The 22,314-nt window shown below is 42.9% G+C and overlaps 1 protein-coding gene and 1 long non-coding RNA gene across 4 annotated transcripts in view; one reads left to right on the top strand and one right to left on the bottom strand.

Annotated features, from left to right (window-relative positions):
- The window catches only part of LOC129705161 (guanine nucleotide-binding protein G(o) subunit alpha), a 199,299-nt gene that overhangs the window by 100,958 nt on the left and 76,027 nt on the right, over nt 1-22,314 (bottom strand). The gene's annotated exons all lie outside the window — the stretch shown is intronic.
- LOC129705162 (uncharacterized) lies at nt 8,415-21,597 on the top strand. The gene is made up of 3 exons (XR_008724861.1): nt 8,415-8,612; nt 12,147-12,377; nt 20,692-21,597. It is a non-coding gene; the product is annotated as an uncharacterized LOC129705162 (long non-coding RNA).

Below are 22,314 nucleotides of genomic sequence, written 5' to 3'. Positions count from 1 at the left end.
AGGTCACGTGCGAAGTATATGCAAACAGCACCCGAGGTCAGGGTTGAACCTGGGTCTCTGGTGCAGTGAGGCAGCGATTCTCCCAGCTGTGTCACCTGAGGGAAGAAAAATGGATGCAGATATACGAGCAATCTCCACGTACCCCTCCTTGGCCTGCAGTGGTTGTGCAATGTTGCATCAATCCGCTCACCAAGCCTATTCGGAGAATGCATGCGGTCAGATTCATGCTTCAGTTAGCAAAGCTACAGGCTCATTCTAATCATTAAGTAGGTGTACACAATCAGAATAGTTAAGGGTGCATGGGCAGAAACTGTTTCCAGTATCAGTAAAAGTAGCTTTGCAACCCCTGATCAGTTCAAGAGAATGGTTATGGGGATGGTCAGCCTGAGGCCTGGCTTCCAATCACTGTGGAATGAATGGTGAAGGCAATAATTCTACCTGTAACTAAGCTGTACATGAGGACAGGAGTTGGTGCTGCTGCAATGCTGTATGTGGTTGAACAAGGCCAGTAGCTCTAGAACATTGGTACAACAGTCAGTGGATATTTTAAAGGCAGAGATGGACAAATTCTTGATTAGAACGGGTGTCAAGGGTTATGGGGAGAAGGCAGGAAAATGGGATTAGGAGGCAGAGATGAGTCATGATTGAATGGCGGAATAGACTTGATGGGCTGAATGGTCTAATTCTACTCCTATAATTTGTGAATTTGTGAACAGTGCGGTGACAGTTCTGGACTGGGAAACCAGCAGACATATGAAAAGGCAGTGGCAGAATATTTGCATCTGCGCATTTTCCACAGGGATCCAGACATCATTAACTTGCAGTCTTCAGTGCACAAAGCTTATTTCAGAAGTGACATTTGCTGAGTAAGGAGCAATGCTGGCTTCAACTCATTGGAATTGTATTCTATTTGGCAGGTTTGTTCACTGTTCCCTGCCTTTCATGCTAATTTTCACCCAAGCAAAGAAAATCAACATGGTACTTTGGAATAAAAGAAAAGCTGTGTGTTACAGGGAAGGTAAAAGCACAATCGGAGAGAGTCACAACTTTGTGCCAGTCACGCTAATTTGCTGATGTGCGTACCAATGACAAGCTTGCCTTGGCCAGACCAACTTCTGTTCAAAGCTGTCCTGATCTGTGTGACGGCTATGTACCGTTGACACCTGCTGAAGGGACAGAACAAGCACTGACCACAAAATGACTGACAAACACATTGTGCCCGCGACCCCTGGCTTTGCCAGCTGTCAAATGTATTGAAAACCTCTGAATATCCACTGTGTTCGCTATAAAACAATTAACACCAATAAACTTATTAAAACATTTAAAAATACTGAAAATGTAAGAAGAATATTTAAAAGCATGAAAGCAAACCTAATTAATTCAAAAATTGTATGTTAAATTATAATTAGCCTCACTGCTGCCCTTTCTTTCCATTTAATCAGTTGGCTTGTCTTATAACTGCTGGGTTACTGTAGTGTTCATGCCTCACGGGTAGACTTTATGAGGAGCCCATCGGAGTGCAGCTGGTCGTGCTCTGGATTTGGGATTATTATATTCTTGTGGGAGTTTTGAACTTCCTGACTCTTGCATAGGCAAATGCCGGGTGCAGAAATGGCATTTCCCCACTGCGATTCCGGTCTATTACTTCCATAGGTCTGAAAAACACCTCACTGGGAAATAATTATAGTCTTATACTAGCCACCTGCTGGCATCGACACATGATAGTATTGTCACGCATGGCAGCAAGCTGTTTTAGCCCTACCCCAATGCCACATCGGTGGCCGTTGAGGGGTTAAGCTAAGGTTCATTTAACTGGCAGCAAAGGGTTTGCAAAGCACAATGAAAACCAGCTGAGTTTGTCTTGTCTCCTGAACAACATCAGCTTCTTGTATAGTCGTGCTGGCAGAAAGGTTGAACTGCTCACTTTTCTTCCTGATTGGGAGAGAACATGGCTGTGGCCAGGGTGGGCCAACTTTTCCCATGTGCTACAAATAATTGTTTGACTCTGAAAATGCTTTATCGAGATAGAAAAGATGCGATGAAAATGGAATGGAGCTCAGATAACAAAAGCACAACATGAAGGAGCAGAAGCAGCCAAGAATACTTGAGCAGCATTTTACATCAACATCAATTCCACAATAGGGAATATATCAACATGACATTTCAATGGTAGTGCAGCTGCTAGATCTGCTTCCTCATAGCTCCAGTGATCTGGTTCAATCCTGACCTTCCACTGGGTGCTCTGGTTCTTTCCCACATCCCAAAGATGTGCTGGCTAGTAGATAACTTGGGCCTGTAAATTGACCCTAGTGCATGTGGTAGAATCTTGGGGGAGTTGATAAGAATATGGAGGAAATAAGTAGGAATAGTGTAAATGGGTGTTAAATGGCCAGTGTAAAATTAGTGGGCAAAGGGCCTATTTCATGTTGTATGATTCTCATTCTATGACAAATATGTGATGTGGGACTGAGGACACTCTCAAATTATTTTTATTTATGTTTTGAGATGTGGAAGTTGTTGGAAAGGCCACCAAAATTGTCTATTCCTGTGGATTGTGGAGTGGATTATGTTGTGAAATGCCATGTTGCTATTTTGCTATATAGTCTAGCATAGTAACAAAACTCCATCCAGGGTAAATGCACAATGAGATAAACAAGCAGTCTTGTGTTTGTCTCACATGCTCGCAATGCAGTGCATCTATACCTGTTTATCATTGGAACCTGTGGGAGTTATCATAACAACATCTACTTTACCCGGTGCTTTTTTATGTGATGGTACCCGTATAGTGTACTGGCACCTCCAGAAAGTGAAAAGATTAATTTTTGAATGATTAGTATTTTAATTTAATTTAGTTTAGAGATACAGCGCGGAAACAGGCCCTTAACACTTCCACGCACGTTAACACTATCCTACAAACGCTAGGGACAAATTACACTTATACCAACTAATTAACCTACAAACATGAACTTCTTGAGTGTGGGAGGAAACTGAAGATCTCACCACCGTGCCGCCACAAGGTTACTTAAGTTGAAAAAATAAAAGTTATAATTAAATTATGCAGTGAGGCCCTGAATGACGGCACAAACATTGTGGGCCAGAGGAGCCGTTCCTGTGCTGTATTGTTCTATATTCCAAGATCTACCACAGACACCAACTGCAACTGCAAGGAACAATATACATCCCAGCACCTTTTTGTCTACACAAAATCACTGACTTTGTCAATCGCAACCGATTAAAACCAGTTGAAATTCAGGAGCCTCCATGATGCAATTCCCTGTATTTACTTCCCAGTGTTTGATGATAATAGATTCACAACGACAGATTGAAGCACTTACCTTTATGTGCAAAATGTTTCACAATGACAAACACAATCTTTCATCTGTCTATTGGAATGCCTCAAAGTGGATCGCCACAGATAAAGTCTTTCTGATGTGTGGTAATGTTACAATGTAGGAAGCATTACTTGTGATGTCATGTGAATTATATTGAAGGCCTCAATGATCCTGGAAATGGCATGATTACACTATAAAAGCAAAGATTAATGATATCATGGCTCTACAGTTTTATTATATGGATGTTTAAATGGTAGACATCTGTCCTCAGAGGCAGCTTTGCATATTGCGCATGCTCTCAATTTAATTAACGCTCAACTTACTGAAAACATATACTGTAATTCAATTTTATGGGAATTCTGGTTCATTAAATCAACTGAGTTCCAGCATCATCAGAATTTGAGGGGATTAGATACGCTGATTTTATGGTGGGCCTCTCTTAACAATGCCAGTTTAATGTTAATCTCGCACTTGAAGTGAAGCATTGGTCTATGGGTTTCATTCTGGATCTCTGCAAACTGGATGTTGATGGCAAAATCTTCTAGGTCCTGGAGCACAAGATGGTTGACAGGGCGACCTCATCTTTATCGCAAATAAAAGTTTACTCTCTTGTGCCAGGTACAATTTAAATGGACAGTTACCTTATGAGAGGGCATCACTTACATAAAATAAGTGGTTGGTGTAAATTCCTCTTGCCTATCCAGTATGCACTTGGTAGTGTCTATAAAAAGACCAGTTGACACAGTACCTTCTGCAAAGCAAATCAACTGGAGTTGTCCAAAGTAAATCAAGTTTTTGGGTAATAGTTGAAGTGTAGTTCTTTCCGCATGTTTGGACATGTGGATGAAGACAGCTCAACAGTCACCCACATCCCGTAAACAAATTCAAAACCAAAGCTTTTATATCTAACCTGGTTGGTAACAATGTCGGGCGACACAGTGGCGCGGAGGTTGAGTTGCTGCCTTACAGCGCCAGAGACCCAGGTTCAATCCAGACCTCAGTGCTGTCTCTACAGAGCTTGAACATTCTCCCTCAGACCGCATGGGTTTGCTCCTGGTGCTCCGACTTCCTCCCACATTCCAAAGACATGCAGGTTTGTTGGTTAATTGGCTTCTGTAAATTCTCCCCAGTGTGTTGGATAGAACTAGTATACGGAAGATCGCAGGTCGGCACAGACTCATCGGGCTGAAGGGCCTGTTTCCAAGCTGCATCTCTGCACTAATCTCTAATTGTCAAACAAATCCTGGTGCCATCTTAAATTGAAGGCTCATAACAATTAACTTTCACTGAAAACTATGCCGTGAACAATCTAACTGATTAGCGTGTGTGTGAGTATGTTAGTGTGTGAGTAGTTCAATGTCCTGTTTGTGGCAATAGACCAGTAGGAGCTAAACCTCTAAATTGCCTCCAGTTCTATTTCAGTCTTGTGTTGGCTCCGTGTGTGATCGCCCTGCGCCACTGATTTTCTTTTGTTATTATTCAATCCAGAGCAGTGCTTTTATTTGAAATATTTTACTTTGCAAATCTGTATAACAGTAACAAAAAGTAAATGAGGCACTGTGATCAATATCCTACACTCGTTTGGCTGTGAAGTGTAAAGCAGAGAATTAAGAACGCATCACAATAAATACACCAAGGCCTTTAAATTACAGGCGTGCTGTAATTTAAAAAAAAGATAATCCCTAGAGAAGACCCACACTGCCAAAAAATGCACACAATCAAATCTATTATTTGTGATTGATGTAATGCTCCAACTGTCTCCAAATCATGAAAGAAAAATTCAAATGAGATTTCATATTTTATTCATACTTCACATGACACAGAATGCCACAGAACCCATTGAGACTCTGCCAGCTCTCAGAGCAGTCCTATTAATCGCATTCCCTCACTGATTTCTCTGCAACCTATTCTCTTCCACATGCCCATTAACCTCACCCCGATTCTCCTATCGCATACCTACTTACACGAGGGATCATTTGTAAGACCAATTAACCGATCAACACGCACGCCTTGGGACGTAGGAGGAAACCAGAGGCACCACGGACAGCATCAAAGCCGGGTCACAGTAGCGTCTCAAGCAGCGGTATTGCCTGCAACACCAGCACTCCTGCTGCCACCCCAAAGCAACAAGGACATTCTATAGGAATAAAATGAGGCATGACTCAAGCAACAAAGCATGGGGGAGCCGTGCATGGAAGCAATACAAGAGAAGGTTGAGGGGGCGTGAGGGGGAAAGGAGATTCTCAAAAATTGCAGCCACATCAAGCAATACACACTCAGAACATCTCGTATCCAATTCGGGAAGGAAATTGATTTGATACAATTGTTTGGCAGTGTAGAAGTTGTGATAAATTGCCCTGAAATTATTCAGGAGCTTATTCAGGAGCGTATTCACAAAGGGGACAAACAAAAGCTGGCACTGATGTATCAGTTTTCAGGCCCCAAAATTCCAATGGAATGGAACCCCCAAAGGTCACAATCGGAAACACTCTGGCCAATTAACATGCTGCAAATATCAAGTTTATCTATTCCCTTATTGCTTTGGATAATCAACAAGGGATCCGCCCTTTGCATCTGTTCCTTCCTTTTGCCTCCTTTTGGTAGGTGAGCACATTGTCAGTGATTCCTTGTCTTAACTGAAGAAATAAACGTGGTCTAGCCAATTTAGATTCTCACAACTAGTTGCTGTAATGTACAATCAGGTGAATTTTTTTTCTCCTGGCCAATTATTTCTCAAACCATCAGTCTGCATGATTAATAGACAGAATATCTACAGTATTCCCAACTGTGTCTTGAATCTGCCTCTCTTCATCCTTCTGGAGCAGTGGCTGAAAATAGCTATTTTGTTTGGAAATGACAAATGCCATCTTGGAAGCATCTCTTCAGCTCATAAACAACCAGCAAAGCTGAATGTACAGTGGTCTATGGGTTATGTTCTGGCCATTGCATTCAACAGATGTTGCACCAATTGCATGCCACACATTATGTTGGCTGCCGTCATTTTAGCATTGCAAAAATCTGTTTTTTATGTACCATCACCCTCAGTGGGAAACAACTATTGAAGAGATCTAATCTGCACAGAATTTCAGCACATAAACAAACTGGTCAATGCTTGGAATTTAAACTACAGAATAAGCTCCCTTCCATTTTGTTTCATCAAATCAGCACATCTCTGTCAGCCTTTCATCGTCATGTACCTATCAACTTCCGTATGTCTACCGATTCTATTTAATTCAGCGACTGCATGTTAGTTCCGCAATTCCTCTGTATTCAACTCCAGCCACCCATTCATGAATTTAAACATCGCTATCCATGACAGATTCCAGCCCCCATTTATTGGAAATGATCTCAATTTTTCTGTAAAACACAAAGTGCTGGGGTAACTCAGCAGATCAGGCAGCATCTGTGAAGGGATGGCTAGGCAATGTTTTGGGTCAGGGCCCTTCTTCAGACTCCACGGGTGCTGCCTGACATATAGTGTGACTCCAGCACTCAAGATTCCAGCATCTGAGTTCCAGGCATTTCCGTTCAACATTTCAGTTTTGCTCTAATTCCGGTAAACCAATATTCATCCTACTCCAGTACCTTTACATAGAAACATAGAAAAATAGGTGCAGGAGTAGGCCTTTCGACCCTTCGAGCCAGCACCGCCATTCAATATGATCATGGCTGATCATCTAAAATCAGTAACCTGTTCCTGCCTTTTCCCCATATCCCTTGATTCCTTTAGCCCTAAGAGCTAAATCTCTTGAAAACATCTAGTGAATTGGCCTCCACTGCATTTGTGGCAGATAATTCCATAGATTCATAACTCTCTAGGTGAAGAAGTTTTTCCTCATCTTAGTCCTAAATGGCCATCCCTTTATTCTTAAACTGTGATCCCTGGTTCTGGACTTCCCCAACATCAGGAACATTTTTCCTGCATCTAGCCTGTCCAATCTTTTAAGAATTTTATATGTTTCTATAAGATACCCTTTCATCCTTCTAAATTCTGGTGAATACAAGCCCAGGACCCATTCTTTCATTATATGTCAGTCCTGCCATCCCGGGAATTAACCTGGTGAATCTATGCTGCACTCCCTCAATAGTAATAATGTCCTTCCTCAAATTAGGAGACCAAAATTGCACACAATACTCCAGGTGCGGTCTCACCAGGGCACTGTACAACTGCAGTAGGACCTCCTTGCTCCTAAACTCAAATCCTCTTGCAATGACGGCCAACATGTCATTAGCTTTCTTTACTGCCTGCTGTACCTGCATGTACCTGGAATGGTTTCTGTACCTGCATGTTTACCTTCCGTGACTGATGTACAAGCACACACAGGTCTCGTTGCAACACCCCTTTTCCTAATCTGACATCATTCAGATAATTATCTGCCTTCCTGTTCTTGCCATCAAAGTGGATAACCTCACATTTATCCACATTATACTGCATCTGCCATGCATCTGCCCACTCACCCAACCTATCCAAGTCACCCTGCAGCCTAATAGCATACTCATCGCAGCTCACTCTGCCACCCAGCTTTGTGTCATCCGCAAACCTGGAGATGTCATGTTTAATTCCCTCGTCTAAATCATTAATATATATTATAAATAACTGGGGTTCCAGCACCGAGCTTTCGGCACCCCACGAGTCACTGCCTGCCATTCTGAAAAGGACCCATTAATTCCTACTCTTTGTTTCCTGTCCGCCAACCAGTTCTCTATCCATGTCAATACTCTACCCCCTATACCATGTGCTCTAAATTTGCACACTGATTTCTTGTGTGGTACCTTGTCAAAGGCTTTTTGAAAGTCCAGATACACCACATCCATTGGCTCTCCCTTGTCCATTCTACTTGTTACATCCTATTGCAATTTTATTTTTAGTGCTGTGGTGTTCCTGCCAACAGCTGGTTTCCAGGTGTAAAGAGCGTGAAATTTAAATCCTCTCCAAATATTCTTTGTGCTGCAAGTCTCTGCTTCAAAGCCTCTTGCTGCCTCATTAGTGAATACTTCTCAGATTCCTCCACACGAGGGAGTAGTCTTTCACCCCAACCCTGCAGGCAAAACTGAAGATCTGAAGAGCTTGCAAGAACACAATATCAATCACTTTGAAGCAGAATACTTTTCTATTTTTATGGACCCACTCCTCCATACAACAGTAAGGGTTTACACATCCTTGCTTCCAAGGACAGTTTAAAATTGCAGCCTAAACGTTAATCTATTGGTGGAGATGGATTGCTGAGGGCCGTCAGTGACAGCGTAGGCCCACAAAGAAGGCATCTTAAAAACTCTGAGGTAACAACTTCAATTTATTTTGTAAAACTCAGGAAAAAAAAAACCTTGGTCAATAGTGTTCCCATAATATGTAGATTATGTCATCTTGCCCAATGGTATGCTTATGAAATTAAAAAAAACAGGGCAGAATCAATGCAACTGCAAACTTGAGCAGAAGACTGACTCAACACTGCATTGGAGTGTTGATCTATGTTTACTGTTCAAGACTCTGCAAAGGGATTTGATCTCACAGTCTACTGACATGAATGAAAGAGCTCTCCACTATTAAGGATTCTGGCAAAGTAATGAACACAGACATTCCAAATCACAATGATTTTGACATAAATGTGTGCATTATTATTAAAATATAAGATTGTTAACTGAGCACAAATGGCCAACCTATTAAACATTCAGTGACTCTTTCCACACCAGTTAACACTTGATGTTCAATTTCCATTAGCTCGTCTATATTTTAAACGCTTTAACTTGTGTTGCTTTATGTTAACTCAGACCTTCTTGCATTGCCAAAGCCATTTGCATCATTTATTGGTCAATATTCCAAATCCATTAATTATTTAAAAAATCCAAAGGATTTACATTACAAATTACTAGTTCTTCAGCAAAAAATATTAAGGCTGATTATCCCAAAAATACAGGCAACTCCCAGAAATTGGTGCGTTAATCATTCTCAACAGGCTTGTCGTATTGAGTCATAAACTATACGAGATAGCTTTTATTTTAAAATAACCTCATCATCATATTAAGGATCACTCCATTTAACCGTGATCTGAATATGCAATCCTTCTTTCATACTTCACCTTTTGGAAGTAGTAAAATAGTAATAGTTATGTTGCTTCTCCATCTCACTGCCACTCATTGACTTGCTTTTGTCATGTTGAACTGTCATACTCTCAAGGGAAAAAAGGGGTTGCAACAAGTTTCAGGAAATGGTTAACGGGAACTAAATTAAGTGGGTGGTCGCCTTTCATTCTGGCTCAAGCACAAAACCTGATACAGTTAATTGCAGCCAGCGAATATGCCCGTTAGGGGCCCTGAGCACACTGTGGAAGTGGGTCAGTGTTCCTGCTTGGAATTATTCAAAGCCACTGAATAGGGGAAAAAAACCCGCAACTCAAGGACACACCAAGTCGTTACTCAAAGTAAGGTTGATCAGATTTGACAAGTGTTAGACAAGTGCGATTGTGATTTCAGCAAAGTGTCGACGTCGATGATAAATGGCGAATACTGCCATTTCACGGTAGCACAAACAGGTCTACCATGTCTGAACTAGAACCATGAACCCTCACTGTGGCTTCCAACCTTGAAGTATTTGAGTCGTCAAGAGACAATATCATGAAAGGTACAGAAACAGATTAATTGATAAATCACACTGTGGTCTGTTATGTTCGCAGTTCATCTGGGGGTCAAAAAATATGCAAGGCCATTTGCTTAAGTTAGGCCAAACATCCAGGAAGATTCTTGTGTGCCTTCTCCCTCTCTCCCACCCCACAGTGTATCCAATTCAAAATGATTCTACAGTTTGCCCCTCTATCACTCCACCTGGAAGTTTATGCCGTGTTAATCACTCCAGGCATTAGATTGAAAATTAGGGGAGCTGCTGGAAAGGAAATGGTTTGGTTACACTCAACCCTATCTAAAATTACTTAGGTCACCTTCTCCCTATGTCCCCCTGTCCTACCCAACTAATTTATTTTGATTAAAAATGTTGAATTTACAACCTTGTGTGGTTTCGAAGGATTGCTTTCCTAACATGAAGACACAAAGAACTGCGGAAATTGGGATCTTGAGCAAAGTGCAAAGTGCTGGAGGAACTCAGCAGGTCAGACAGCATCTGGGGAGGAGTGGATAGGCCATGTTTTGTGTTGGGATTCTTCTTCCAACTGTTTGCAGAAGTGGGGAAAAGAGAGGTGGGGATGGGACAAAGTCTGGCAAGTGTTTGGTGGATACATGAAATGGGGGTTTGAAAGGAGACAAAAGGGGTGTCAGATGCCAACATAATAACAAGTGGGCCTGGCAGCAGAGTGGTGCAACTGATAGAGCCGCTGTCTCGTAGCTCCACATACAGGGTTCAATCTTGATTTCTGGTGCTGTCTGTGTGGAGGCGACATAGACAATAGACAATAGGTGCAGGAGTAGGCCATTCGGCCCTTCGAGCCAGCACCACCATTCAATGTGATCATGGCTGATCATCTCCAATCAGTACCCCGTTCCTGCCTTCTCCCCATATCCTCTGACTCCGCTATCTTTAAGAGCCCTATCTAGCTCTCTCTTGAAAGTATCCAGAAAACTGGCCTCCACCTCTGAGGCAGAGAATTCCATAGACTCACAAATCTCTGTGAGAAAAAGTGTTTCCTCGTTTCCGTTCTAAATGGCTTACCCCTTATTCTTAAACTGTGGCCCCTGGTTCAACTCCCCCAACATCGGGAACATGTTTCCTGCCTCTAGCGTGTCCAAATCCTTAACAATCATATGTTTCAATAAGATCCCCTCTCATCTTTCTAAACTCCAGAGCGTACAAACCCAGCCGCTCCATTCTCCCAGCATATGACAGTCTCGCCATCCTAGGAATTAACCTTGTATTCTACTTGTCACAATATCGCTTTTTTCCTGGTGTTCGGGTTTCCTCACACATCCGAAAGACCAAAGATAATTGGTCCCTGTAAAAATTGCCCCTAGTGTATAGGGGAGTGGTAGAATCTGAAGTTGGCTGGGGGGAGTTGAGGAGACTACAAGGAGAACAACAAAGCAATTAATGTAGGATTAGTGTAAATGGATGGTTGATGGTTGGTCTGAACTTTGTGAGCCAAAGGGTCTGTTTCCATGGTCCATGACTCTCTAAGCCCACTCTGTGATCTATATTAATGGACAACAAACCTGATCAGTCTGCTTTCCCTGAACATCAAATTCCTAAGATTACTTCCAGCTTTCTGTATATCTTTTTTTTTTAAACCATTATTTCTTTAGTTTGTGTGTTGCTTATTTTTCCTTCCTCTGTGTTGTCCCAAACAACTATCAGCATCTTTCCTAACACACTTATTTTGTGTTCCCCTCTTCCATTGCCTTGCTAGCTTGGCTTCATCTGAACATGGGACCATTCTGTAGTGAATTTCTCGATCCATCAAGGGATATCAATAGAACAGTACAGTGCAAGAACAAGCCCTTCGGTCCACAATGTCTGTGCCCAACATGATGCCAAGACCATCGCTTATCTACCTGCGTGTGCAACCCATAACCCACCATTCCCTTCATATCCATATGCCTATCCAAAAGCCTCTTAAATGTCACTTTCATGTCAGCCTCAACCACCAACCCAGGCAGCACGTTATAGACACTCTCCACGCTCTGTGTAAAATAGTTGCCCCGCACATCTCCTTTAAACTTTGCCCCTCTGAACTTAAAGCTAGTATTTGATTTTTTCCCCCAATAGCATGGAAACAGGTCCTTCGGCCTACCAAGTCTGTGACTGCCATCAACCTCGCATTTACACTAATCCTACATTAATCCCAATTTTTATTCTCTTCTTATTCTCAACAGTTTCTGCAGATTCTATCATCCACTTGCACACAAGGAGCAATTTACATCTCCAATTATCCAACAAACTCGCGCGTCTTTGGAACGTTGAAGGAAAATGGACACCTAGAAACTATGGGATTACAGAGAGAAGGCAAACCCCACACAGGGTTCCTGAGGTCAGGATTGAATCTGGGACTATGCTGATATGAGACAATGGTTCTCTGAAGTGCCCCACTGTGTTTCTGAATCCAGGTAATACATTTAAATTTCACATTTTGCCTACGTAAGAGATTGAGCATTTTCTTGGCACACTCTCTTTGCATTTGGCTCAAAGTGAGCATGCCTATATTTGACATGGCTATCCCTCAACTTGGTCTGAAAAGGAATCCACTAAGGCCAAAGATTCGTGACACGGTTAAATATTTTGCAGAATAGATATAGCAATTCATCTTTATTGGAAATTTAACAAAATCCAACGATACAAAGTTCTTTCATATTACCAAAGATGAACAGAAAATGCTGGAGTAACTCAGTGGGTCAGGCAGCATCGCTAGAGAAAATGGATAGGTGACGTTTCGGGTCGAGACCCTACTTCAGACCTTCCCAGTAGTTACTATGTTCAGAGAATTGCAAGAGAAGATAAGAGGAAAAGATCGTCACAGCCCCAATTTTATCTGGGTATGGAATGTTGGATGGTAAAGAGAAGAAGGAAAGGGCAAGATGAAAAGGGAAGGAAAGGGAAGAGAAGGAGGTGAGGGAGGATAAAGGGGAGGAATCAGGAGGGGGAAATATAAAGGACGAAGAAAAGAAAGACAGGGGAAGATGAAGGAAGAGTTGACATCCCATTCAAGATTAACTGAATATATTTAACTGCCCATTTGTATATCTAAGGCCCTGAAGTGTGCAAAGGCTGGAAACAGAACAAATGAGGAAGCTGATCACGGAGTGGTGAACTCAGAGTTAAAAGCCCAAAGTCTTTCAAACTGAACTCACAGAATTGCAAGAGTAAACAAGGATGCGCTGGCTGTTCAAGAGAATCGTAATGTTTTCAACTTTGGTTCTTCAGTCTTTGCTAATCACAGTGAGATCAGGGGAAAAACCACTCCACTCGAGTATGTGGGAGGGACTGGTGCTGCCCTGTGCCCCTCGAATGAATAACAAATGAACTCATCATTGCACATGCCTCTCCTAAACAATGAGTCCTTAGTGTATCCAGTCATTGCATTAGCAGTTTCAATTTCAGACAGAACATTCTTATTTAAAAATATATCCAATATCTCGAAATATGCTTCAACATACTAAAGCTGGGTCTGATGAATCAATAGAGGTATCTCCCATGATGATGATGATGAGGTTTGCTTAATTTAATCCAGTGGCAACTTTCCTGCCAGTTATGGCTAAGGTGCAGAGCATCTATAGATCCAGGACTAGTATGAAAATTCAGGAGCTGCAAGTTCCTGATCAATAACTGCAAGAGTAGGCTCGAAGGTGAAAAAATAACTTTCACCATGTTCAGCAAATGTTGCAGCTTCCCAAAACTGCAGACAAATATTATTGCCCTAAATCAATGTGGTGCGATTGCCCCAAATCAAGATGGTAGTCAGAGAGTGTCTGACCTGCCAACTACCTCATTGGAGACCCTCAGACTATCTTTAATCAGACTTTGCTGCACCTTATCTTGAACTAAACAGTATTCCCTTTATCCTGTATCTGCACACTGTGGACGGTTTAATTGTAATCATGTACAGTCTTTCCGCTGATTGGATAGCCCGCAACAAAAATGCTTTTCACTGTACCTCGGTGCACGTGACATTAAAGTACACTGCGTTCTCCAGTAACATACTGAATATTTTAATTTTCATAAATATTGGGTGCATGTTAATAATTATAGAACAATAATTGAGATATGTTGGCCCTTCCTTATCTGTGAAATGGAATTCAAGCTGCTCTGTTCTGGTGGAGAGGCCCGATGTCATCGTTTGTAAACTGCTGCGGAGATTGTGATCTCTCAGCACCCTGGACAGAGCACAGTATCTATATAGAATCGTTAAGTGGTCTTCCCTCCACCCTGGTTTCTGACCATTATGAAGAGAGTGAGTACAAGTGATCCAGGTGACACAGTGGCATGATCCTGCATGGGGGAATTAGGAAAAAGTTAAGGGAAGTCAAATATATAGGGAGCAAGAGGGAGGGCAGGGATGGTAAAGAGAAGGGGTTGGGACCAAAAAGGAATTAGGAAAGGTGGGAAGAAGGGAGGAGCAGAAGGGAGGGGTAGATGTGGAAATTGGCGAGGAAGAACAATAGAGGGGTGGAGGTCGGGACGGACTGCCGGCATTTATGCCTATTCTCAATACCGGGTCCCTGTTACTGCTGAGGGAAAGAGTGAGGGATGAAAGGAAAGGCCGTTTGTTTTGTTGAATGAATTGAAATTTCCACACAGGGGCAACATCTGTCCAATATCTCAAATCAGTCTGTAAATTGCAACCAATCCACTGGTCTTCAGTGGTTTGAATCAAATCAGCACTGAGCTTGATAAGTACCTAGATGTGCTCACTGCCTCTCAGATGGGCTCGTTGCTCTGGAATTGGCTCCGGTTTCAACAAGAATTTTAGTTTAGTTTAGAGACACAGCATGAAAATGGGCCCTTTGGCCCACCAAGTTCATGCCAACCAGCGATCCTTATGCACTAGTTCTATCCTACACACTGGACAATTTACAGAAGTCAATTAACCTACAAAAATGCACATCTTTGGAATATTGGAAGAAACCGAAACACCCAGAGAAAACCCACATGGTCATGTGGAGAATGTGGAAACTCTGTACAGACAGCACCCATGGTCAGGATCGAACCTGGGTCTCTGGCGCAGAAAATCTACTGTTGCACCACTGATCTTGATATCACCAATCTAACCTGAACCAGACACTTAATCAAGTCCTGTCTGCCTTGAATACCCAGACTCGAGTTACCAGGTTATGTGACATTTAATGAATGGAGCAGAAGGGAGAAACTATGCTGTTGTGGACAATGTTGTCGCTACCTTTTGCTTATGATTCATTCTGGATAAATGTCTAGTTAGAGTGCACCACTGTTCCCAGATTCCTCAATAATGCCTGACATGTTTTTATAGATACTTAAATGTAATCAAGGGAAGTTAATTATAACCCGAAGAACAGAATATTCCCTTACTTGTTCCATGTTATTATCATCGAGTGCGATGCAATATTGATCTTACTTTGCCTTCCACCCCTCCCCCCTCTCCCATCAAAGTATTGAATGCCAAGCTTAAGTGCACATTTACCGAGAGCTAAGGTCAGGTCAAAACTCGTAAAGCCAATGGATAGCTGAGGAGATCATCCTGACTACCTCAATTTAATTAAAAGTGGAAGTTCGATTTTAACCTTGGGTTCTGTCTGTGAGGTGTTTGCACATTCTCCATCAGACTGCATGGGTTCCTTCCGTGTGCCGGTTTCCTCCTACATCCCAAAGACATGCAGGTTTGTAGGTTAATAGTTAGATTAAACGAGTACTTACCAGTATGAAGTTTGATCTGTATTTTATGAGGAGTTACGGTGAGGTATTACGTGAAGAACCCAGCAGGTACTGCGCATGCGGCATACTTCGAAGCAGCGGTGTGGAATCACAGAATAGACACAATATTTGAAGTAAGATAGTAAAGATCACGAGACATCAGTTTATTAGCTTGATCTATATAATGAGGGTGGGAGCGGCGGGCACGTAATACCTCACCGTAACTCCTCATAAAATACAGATCAAACTTCATACTGGTAAGTACTCGTTTAATCTAACTATTTTACTTCGGAGTCACGTGAGTGATTCCGTGAAGACTTCAAAGGTCTGTGATTTCAAACCGTGTAACAGTTTTTATTTCACTCACTGCCGAAGTTTATGAGGGAGGAAGTGTTATCGTAATCAACCAGTTGATCTGCTTTCAAAAGAAACAGAAAGGTATTTGTTAACAATAACAACATAAAAGAGCTCCTCTGAGCTTAAATTAATATTGCAGTTTGTAATATTCTCCTGCAATTAAATCAGGTTTATCAACGGTTTATAATAAAAACAAAATGTTCTGAACGCCGTTCCCTTGACCATTCTGCTGTATTGAAAATGTGGTCAACCGGGATGTCCATTCGTTCAGCCGCTGATACCAATGCTGCCCTAGTGGAATGGGATTAAATGTATTTATTATCTATTCCGGCAGCTTTCGGTACCTGTTTGAGCCACCTTGGAGTGGTTTGGCTCGTACCCCGTCTTGGGTTATGGGTTGACCCATAGGCTTTCCTCTCCCTCTAAGATTGTGGGTTGTGTCTATATATAGTAGTAGATGGGTCACCACACTCAACCTGGACTCTGGTGGGTAGGCCCGGAATCCCACCAGTGAATTGGGCGTTCCTGGTCCATATAGCCATATAACGACTACAGCACGGAAAACACAGGCGATCTCGACCCTACTAGTTCGTGCCGAACTCATAATCTCGCCTAGTCCCATATACCTGCGAGTTAGATTTTACCAGACCTAAATATGAACGTGATGCGTCTGGGGTAATCACCATGTTATCCAGTCTGGTTTATGGAGTGACTGGACTCTGTGAGCGTGTACGAGAGCCATAAGCATGAGCGTTTTTTAAAAACATAGATTAAGCAAGCTGAGGGATCTGGCTGGTGCCATCTCTGAGACATGTCAATGTCACACCAATGTCCCATACATGGGTATATACCTGGGTGTTTGGGGCTTATATTATAGTTGCCCTTCATACCTTCAGTGGATGGGATCCCATGCTCTGCTGACATGCTGTTTTAGATAAGCAGATAAGGCGCTCCATGCTGTATTTACGGCACTGTAACTCACCTTTTAGTCATGGGTGTAGATGTTCCAGGAACTCCAATACGTCAGTGGTTGAATAGTTCGTTGTCCCTGCGTCGTGGCAGTATTTTACCCATGTTAGCTTTTAGTGACTGTTCGCAGGGATGCCGACATGGTGGTAATGGTTCCTTTGGATAATCCCAGTCCCTGGTAAGGTCTATTCAAACCCTGCACCCAGGAGTTTGATGTTTCCCTGGCATGGGTGGCTTGTGCCTGATACTGGGTTGAGTCAGCAACCATGGTCCACTAGGGAAATCCATAGGTGACTCGCCCACCGTGTCGTGATGAACTGGGAACCATGGCTGTGTAGGCCGGTCGGGCACGTTCAATATCTCGGAGACAGATCCCTCTGTATTGCGAAGTGCCCGTCTGATGAGGCAGAAGGGAGGAAGGCAAAGCAGAAATTCCCCCTTCCAGCGTATAGGCATCTATCGCTGCTGCCTCTAATCTGGTTCCTAAGTCACATACATGGGTTACTGGTGATTCCGTCTTGTGCAACCAAATTGATATCTGGCTTTCAAACTGCTTAATAAATTTAGCAGATATTTAGGGTTTGACATCTATTGAATGTAATCATGGATTTTACCCCGTGACATGGTGTCTCCCACTGTGTTCTAGCTTCCTAGGACATAGGCAGCTGATAGTTAAAATGTCTTTTGACACACCATTGCCAGATTTGTTTGACCAATTTGTTGCACAATAATGATTATTATGCTCCCCATATGGTTGATATAAGCCACCACCATAGTATTATCAATCCGTAACCACATATGTACGTGCTGCATTTGAAATGCATATGCTTTTTAGCCCAATAGGCGATCACCAATCCCAAGTAGTTGATGCCCGGTATGTGTAGTAACGATGTTTGTGAATTGGTCCATCTGTTACCTGTGCTGGATATGGAGTTTAGTTGCTCCCCAGCCTAAAGTACTGGCATCGGTTTTTAATAACCAGGTTGGGATTGGTGATGATAATAGGGCTGAAAACTATGCCAAATATGTCGCCCACCACCTTAATTGTGATATAGCTTCAGTGGGTACATTCATGATTTGATTATAGTGACCCAAGTGCCTTGGCAAAGTAACAGTCATATGGACGGAATTATTATTGAAGCCCAGATAATCCTTGGTAGTTAACGCTTCAATTCTGGTTTATCTGGGCGTGGGATAAACCTCAGCTTAGGGAGCTGTTTCGTAGCTAGAACTGCTGCCACAGCTAATTCCTTTGTTTCCCCTAATATGAGGATATCATCCCATATATGCCATGATTATGCTTGTTTTTTAAATATTTTCATGGCCATATATAATAGTTTAGGGCTGAGATTAGACCATGGGGAATGCTATATGCTCCCATGGTTGCCCTAACCGGGATATCCATTATCCAGGTAAAAAATTTTTAGGTATCTATAATGATCCTAGTGTATGGGTATAAGATAGTTAGCATCTTCCATATCAATGCTCCCCATAGGTATCCTAGGGAGATCAGATGTCTGGCAGTGACAAGAACCCATGTCCATCTTAAAGTGTATATACTCAACAGATTTATTTAGTGATATTAGATCAATGATGATGCTACATTCACCATCTTTTGTAGTTTTGGTGAATATATTCGATACAAATTCCAATGGCTCATGTTTGCTCCCATGATCCGTTTAGTAATGAGCCTTTCTAGTTCAGCTTGACCTTCTCACTTCTCTTTTCTTAGAGGGAGAAAATGCCCTTTGGGCGCATTGCTGAACTGGCGGTAATATGCCCAATTTGAATTCGTTTTTATCCTCTAAGACTGTTGAGTATATTTTAGTTATTTGTGACAGCATCCCATGCTTTATCCACAAGTGTAAATGCCCCCCCACGCAGTTAGTAGAACACCCTTGTTTAGTGTAAACGGGAGGAACCAGACTACCTACCTCCATGTTTGTTGTTTTTTCATGAAGGCGTAGTTTGCTGGTATGCTGGTGCTGTCGGTGGGGCGGCGCATCTTCCCACGGCTCCGCTCTGGGCCCCGTCTAAAAAGAACTTTGGGGGTAAAGTGAAGCGGTCGCCAGGCTTTCACCAGTCCTTGTTTGATTCACTGGTGGATGCCGAGGGGTGCTGCCAGCTGGGTGTTGGATGCGATGTCCTGCTCGTTCCATGGCCTGCCTTCATGAGGCGCACAGGTTTATCTGCCTCTCTTCCCGCAGCAGCGGTTTGCATAGCCCCATATATTTGGGGTTGCGGGCAGGTCTATATGCACCATTGTTCAGTCGAGTATCCCAAATTTGGGAACATCTTAGGCGTCAGCCCCCTGGTAGTGCAATGGGATAGTCTCATCCTGGGAGAGTATAATCCGTGGAAAAGGCGAGCAAAGGCGGTAACATCTTGACCCTTCTGTAGAATTCGCTGCTTGTCTGCGAGTCTGCTGACCCAGCTGCCTGCGGATTTGCCTCTGGAAAGGCCTGCTCCTGCAGGACTTTTGTTGGGAAGATGGTCGCGTGGAGGAGCCATGTAGTGGCCCACGACACCCAGTAGCTCTTCCTGATCCTGCTCCCCTGGCATACTGCTGTTCTCGTCCGCCTGCCCAGCGATTAAGCCAGCCCAGCCCTGGCCTCCTTAGCTAGCCTCAAAAGAGGGAGCAAAAGGGTGTGCTAAATTGGAGGAGGCATAGCTCAAACTCCGCTGTTGCATCAATCCCTCGACAAGGGAGATGGCTAGTGCAATAGCACTGGGGTAGGAGTCAGCTCCCTTGGCATTCAGCCAGTGCCCCTTTTCTCCTGGAGGTGAACTCCATGACCTCCTCTGGCTTGGGGAGACAGACATACTTATTTTGCCTTCTCCAACCTGTTCCAGTTTTGGAGGAAGTTGGCTCCTGTAGAACCTGTAAATTGGGAAGATTTTTCTCTTACCTGCATGTAGAGGCTGCCTGCCGTTTTTCAGGCGGCGTTGTGGCGGTTCCCGGGCGGTGATTCTCCTGGTCAGGAGTCTGCAGGGCTGCTGGTCGGGTTTTTTAAACTTCCCGCCGGTCCGCCGCTGTTACCAAACAGCTGTTCAGCGGACCGGTATAGCGCAGCTCCTTGCAGCGGTCCGCAGCGTTTGCGGTCCAGGTAGCGCTTTTTCCCCGTCCACTGTCGGCTCCACGCTGGAGTCGAAACGGGGGCCGCTCACCATGCCTCTCTACTTTGCTCTCCCTGGAGCAAAAACCACAAGGCCCGATTAAGGTAAGTACTTACCTCTCGTTCCTTGGATGCGGGAGCTAGCCCGACTCCCGCTGGCCGCGTTGCACAGCTGTGCGATTATGCCGCATGCGCAGTACCTGCTGGGTTCTTCACGGAATCACTCACGTGACTCCGAAGTAAAATTGGTCTCTGTAAATTGCCCCCATTGTGTAGGGAGTGGATGAGAAAATAGAATAACATATAACTAGTGTGAATGGGTTAACAATGGTCGGTGCGGACTCGGTGGGCGGAAGAGCCTGTTTCCACGCTGTGCCTTACAGTCAATCAATCCCGAAAAACAATGCGGAAATGTGATAGTTCAACTACACTCGCCAACTTAGAATACAATCAGTGATCAGAGACCTCTAAAAGGATGAATACAAGCTGAGACAAGAGTAAGGGACGCAATAAACTGCACTATCCCATCACTAGCAGGTAATGCAGAAATTCCAGGGCTTAAAGAAACAACTTTCACATCTCATTCTCTTCTTAGGAAGTCGACCTGGCATGTTCAACTCAAGATATCTTGGATTACGGAAGCATTCTTTAAAAAAATTATTTCGCAACTAAGCAACAGTTGGGAAAATTGAAAGATCGTCCACTCAACTACTCAAATTTCTCATGACCCTCAATCCCACTTGTTGGTGTATGTCTCTCCAGTTTCTGGAGACACTCATTTTGTTTTCTGGAGACACATATTTATTTTTCCTTCATTTAGTGAAAGAATAAGCAATTCCTCCTTATTGTGTCCCCTTACATTTGGAAACACAATGTCTTCAATTTATTTATTAAGTTGAAGGACTTGGGGAAGGGAGGGAGGGGGGATGGTTTCTGTTGTATCAGATAATCCTTTATTACATTGTGTGGCAAAATGAAATCTGTTGTAGGCTGTAGAATTTGGAAGTGCTGAAGTTAATCTGCAAGGCCTGGGCTTAACATTGGAATTAAACCTATGATTAATACCTGACCAGTCCTCTGAAGATGTCGTTTTATGCTTGAGCTAATTTTACATATATGCTACACACACAAATCCGCCTCCAAACCTAGTACCTGCATGCTCCCATCTAAGCAGAATGATAAATGCTCTTTACAGGACAGCACAGTGGCGCAGCGGTAGAGTTGCTGCCTTACAGCAACAGAGATCCTGGTTCGATCCTGACTAGGGGTACTGTCTGTATGGAGTATGTACGTTTTCCCTGTAACTATGTGGGTTTTCTCCGGGTTATCTGGTTTCCTCCCATACTCCAAAAATATACAGGTTGGTAGGTTAATTGGCTTAGGTAAAAAAAAATTAAGATGTTCTTAGTGTCTAGGATAGTGTATGGGGTGATTGCTCGTCGGCACGGACTCGGTGGGTTGAAGGGCCTGTTTCTCTGTTGTATCTCTGATGTCTAAAGATAAATGGACATCATAGGTGAGTCCAATCCCATTTCTCGTTCTCTTAGCAGACGGTGAATAATTTACCCAGAGAAGAAAGTCTGTTTTGAGTCCTGGTGAGAAAGATATAGGATATGCAATAACGAGCAGGAACCTCCCTTCCTCCTACGAGCAAGGATTCTAAAACCAGCCACAGACCCAAACATCCCCTGTTTTAGACAGGATTGATCGGCTGAACTTATGTATTTATTTATGAAATATCGAGACGTGCTTTATTCGACTGTAGAAACACAAAACCACATTTTTTTTCTCTCCTGTTCTGATATATGACTATCATATGTGAATGGTTTAAATAAGGATTAAATTTCAAGTCCAGCTATTTCCTTTAGACGGAGTTTGTGTAACCCAAATCAGTAACACAATCAGTGATTCCAGTCTAGTCACAATGGTCAACCTATTAATTACACTCAATCCTTTGATGCTCCAATAGCATTAGTATTTGGATTTCGCCGAAACGTTAAGATTGTAAACATATGGCCATATTTTACATTAAAATAAACTCTTCTGTTTGTCAGTTTTTATGGAAGTGATTGAGGACCAATAAAGCATTAATGATTCCATGTTCAATAATATCAATCATTCCCATAGCATAATTTCAATGAAATGTTCACTGCTTGAGCTGGTGTCATGTCACTTAAAGCCCAACACCTGCTTCCTGAATAGATTTTAAAAATGTTGT

The sequence above is a fragment of the Leucoraja erinacea genome, chromosome 17, assembly GCF_028641065.1.
Source record: "Leucoraja erinacea ecotype New England chromosome 17, Leri_hhj_1, whole genome shotgun sequence".
Taxonomy (NCBI): domain Eukaryota; kingdom Metazoa; phylum Chordata; class Chondrichthyes; order Rajiformes; family Rajidae; genus Leucoraja; species Leucoraja erinaceus.
This window is presented reverse-complemented; position numbering and strand designations above follow the sequence as displayed.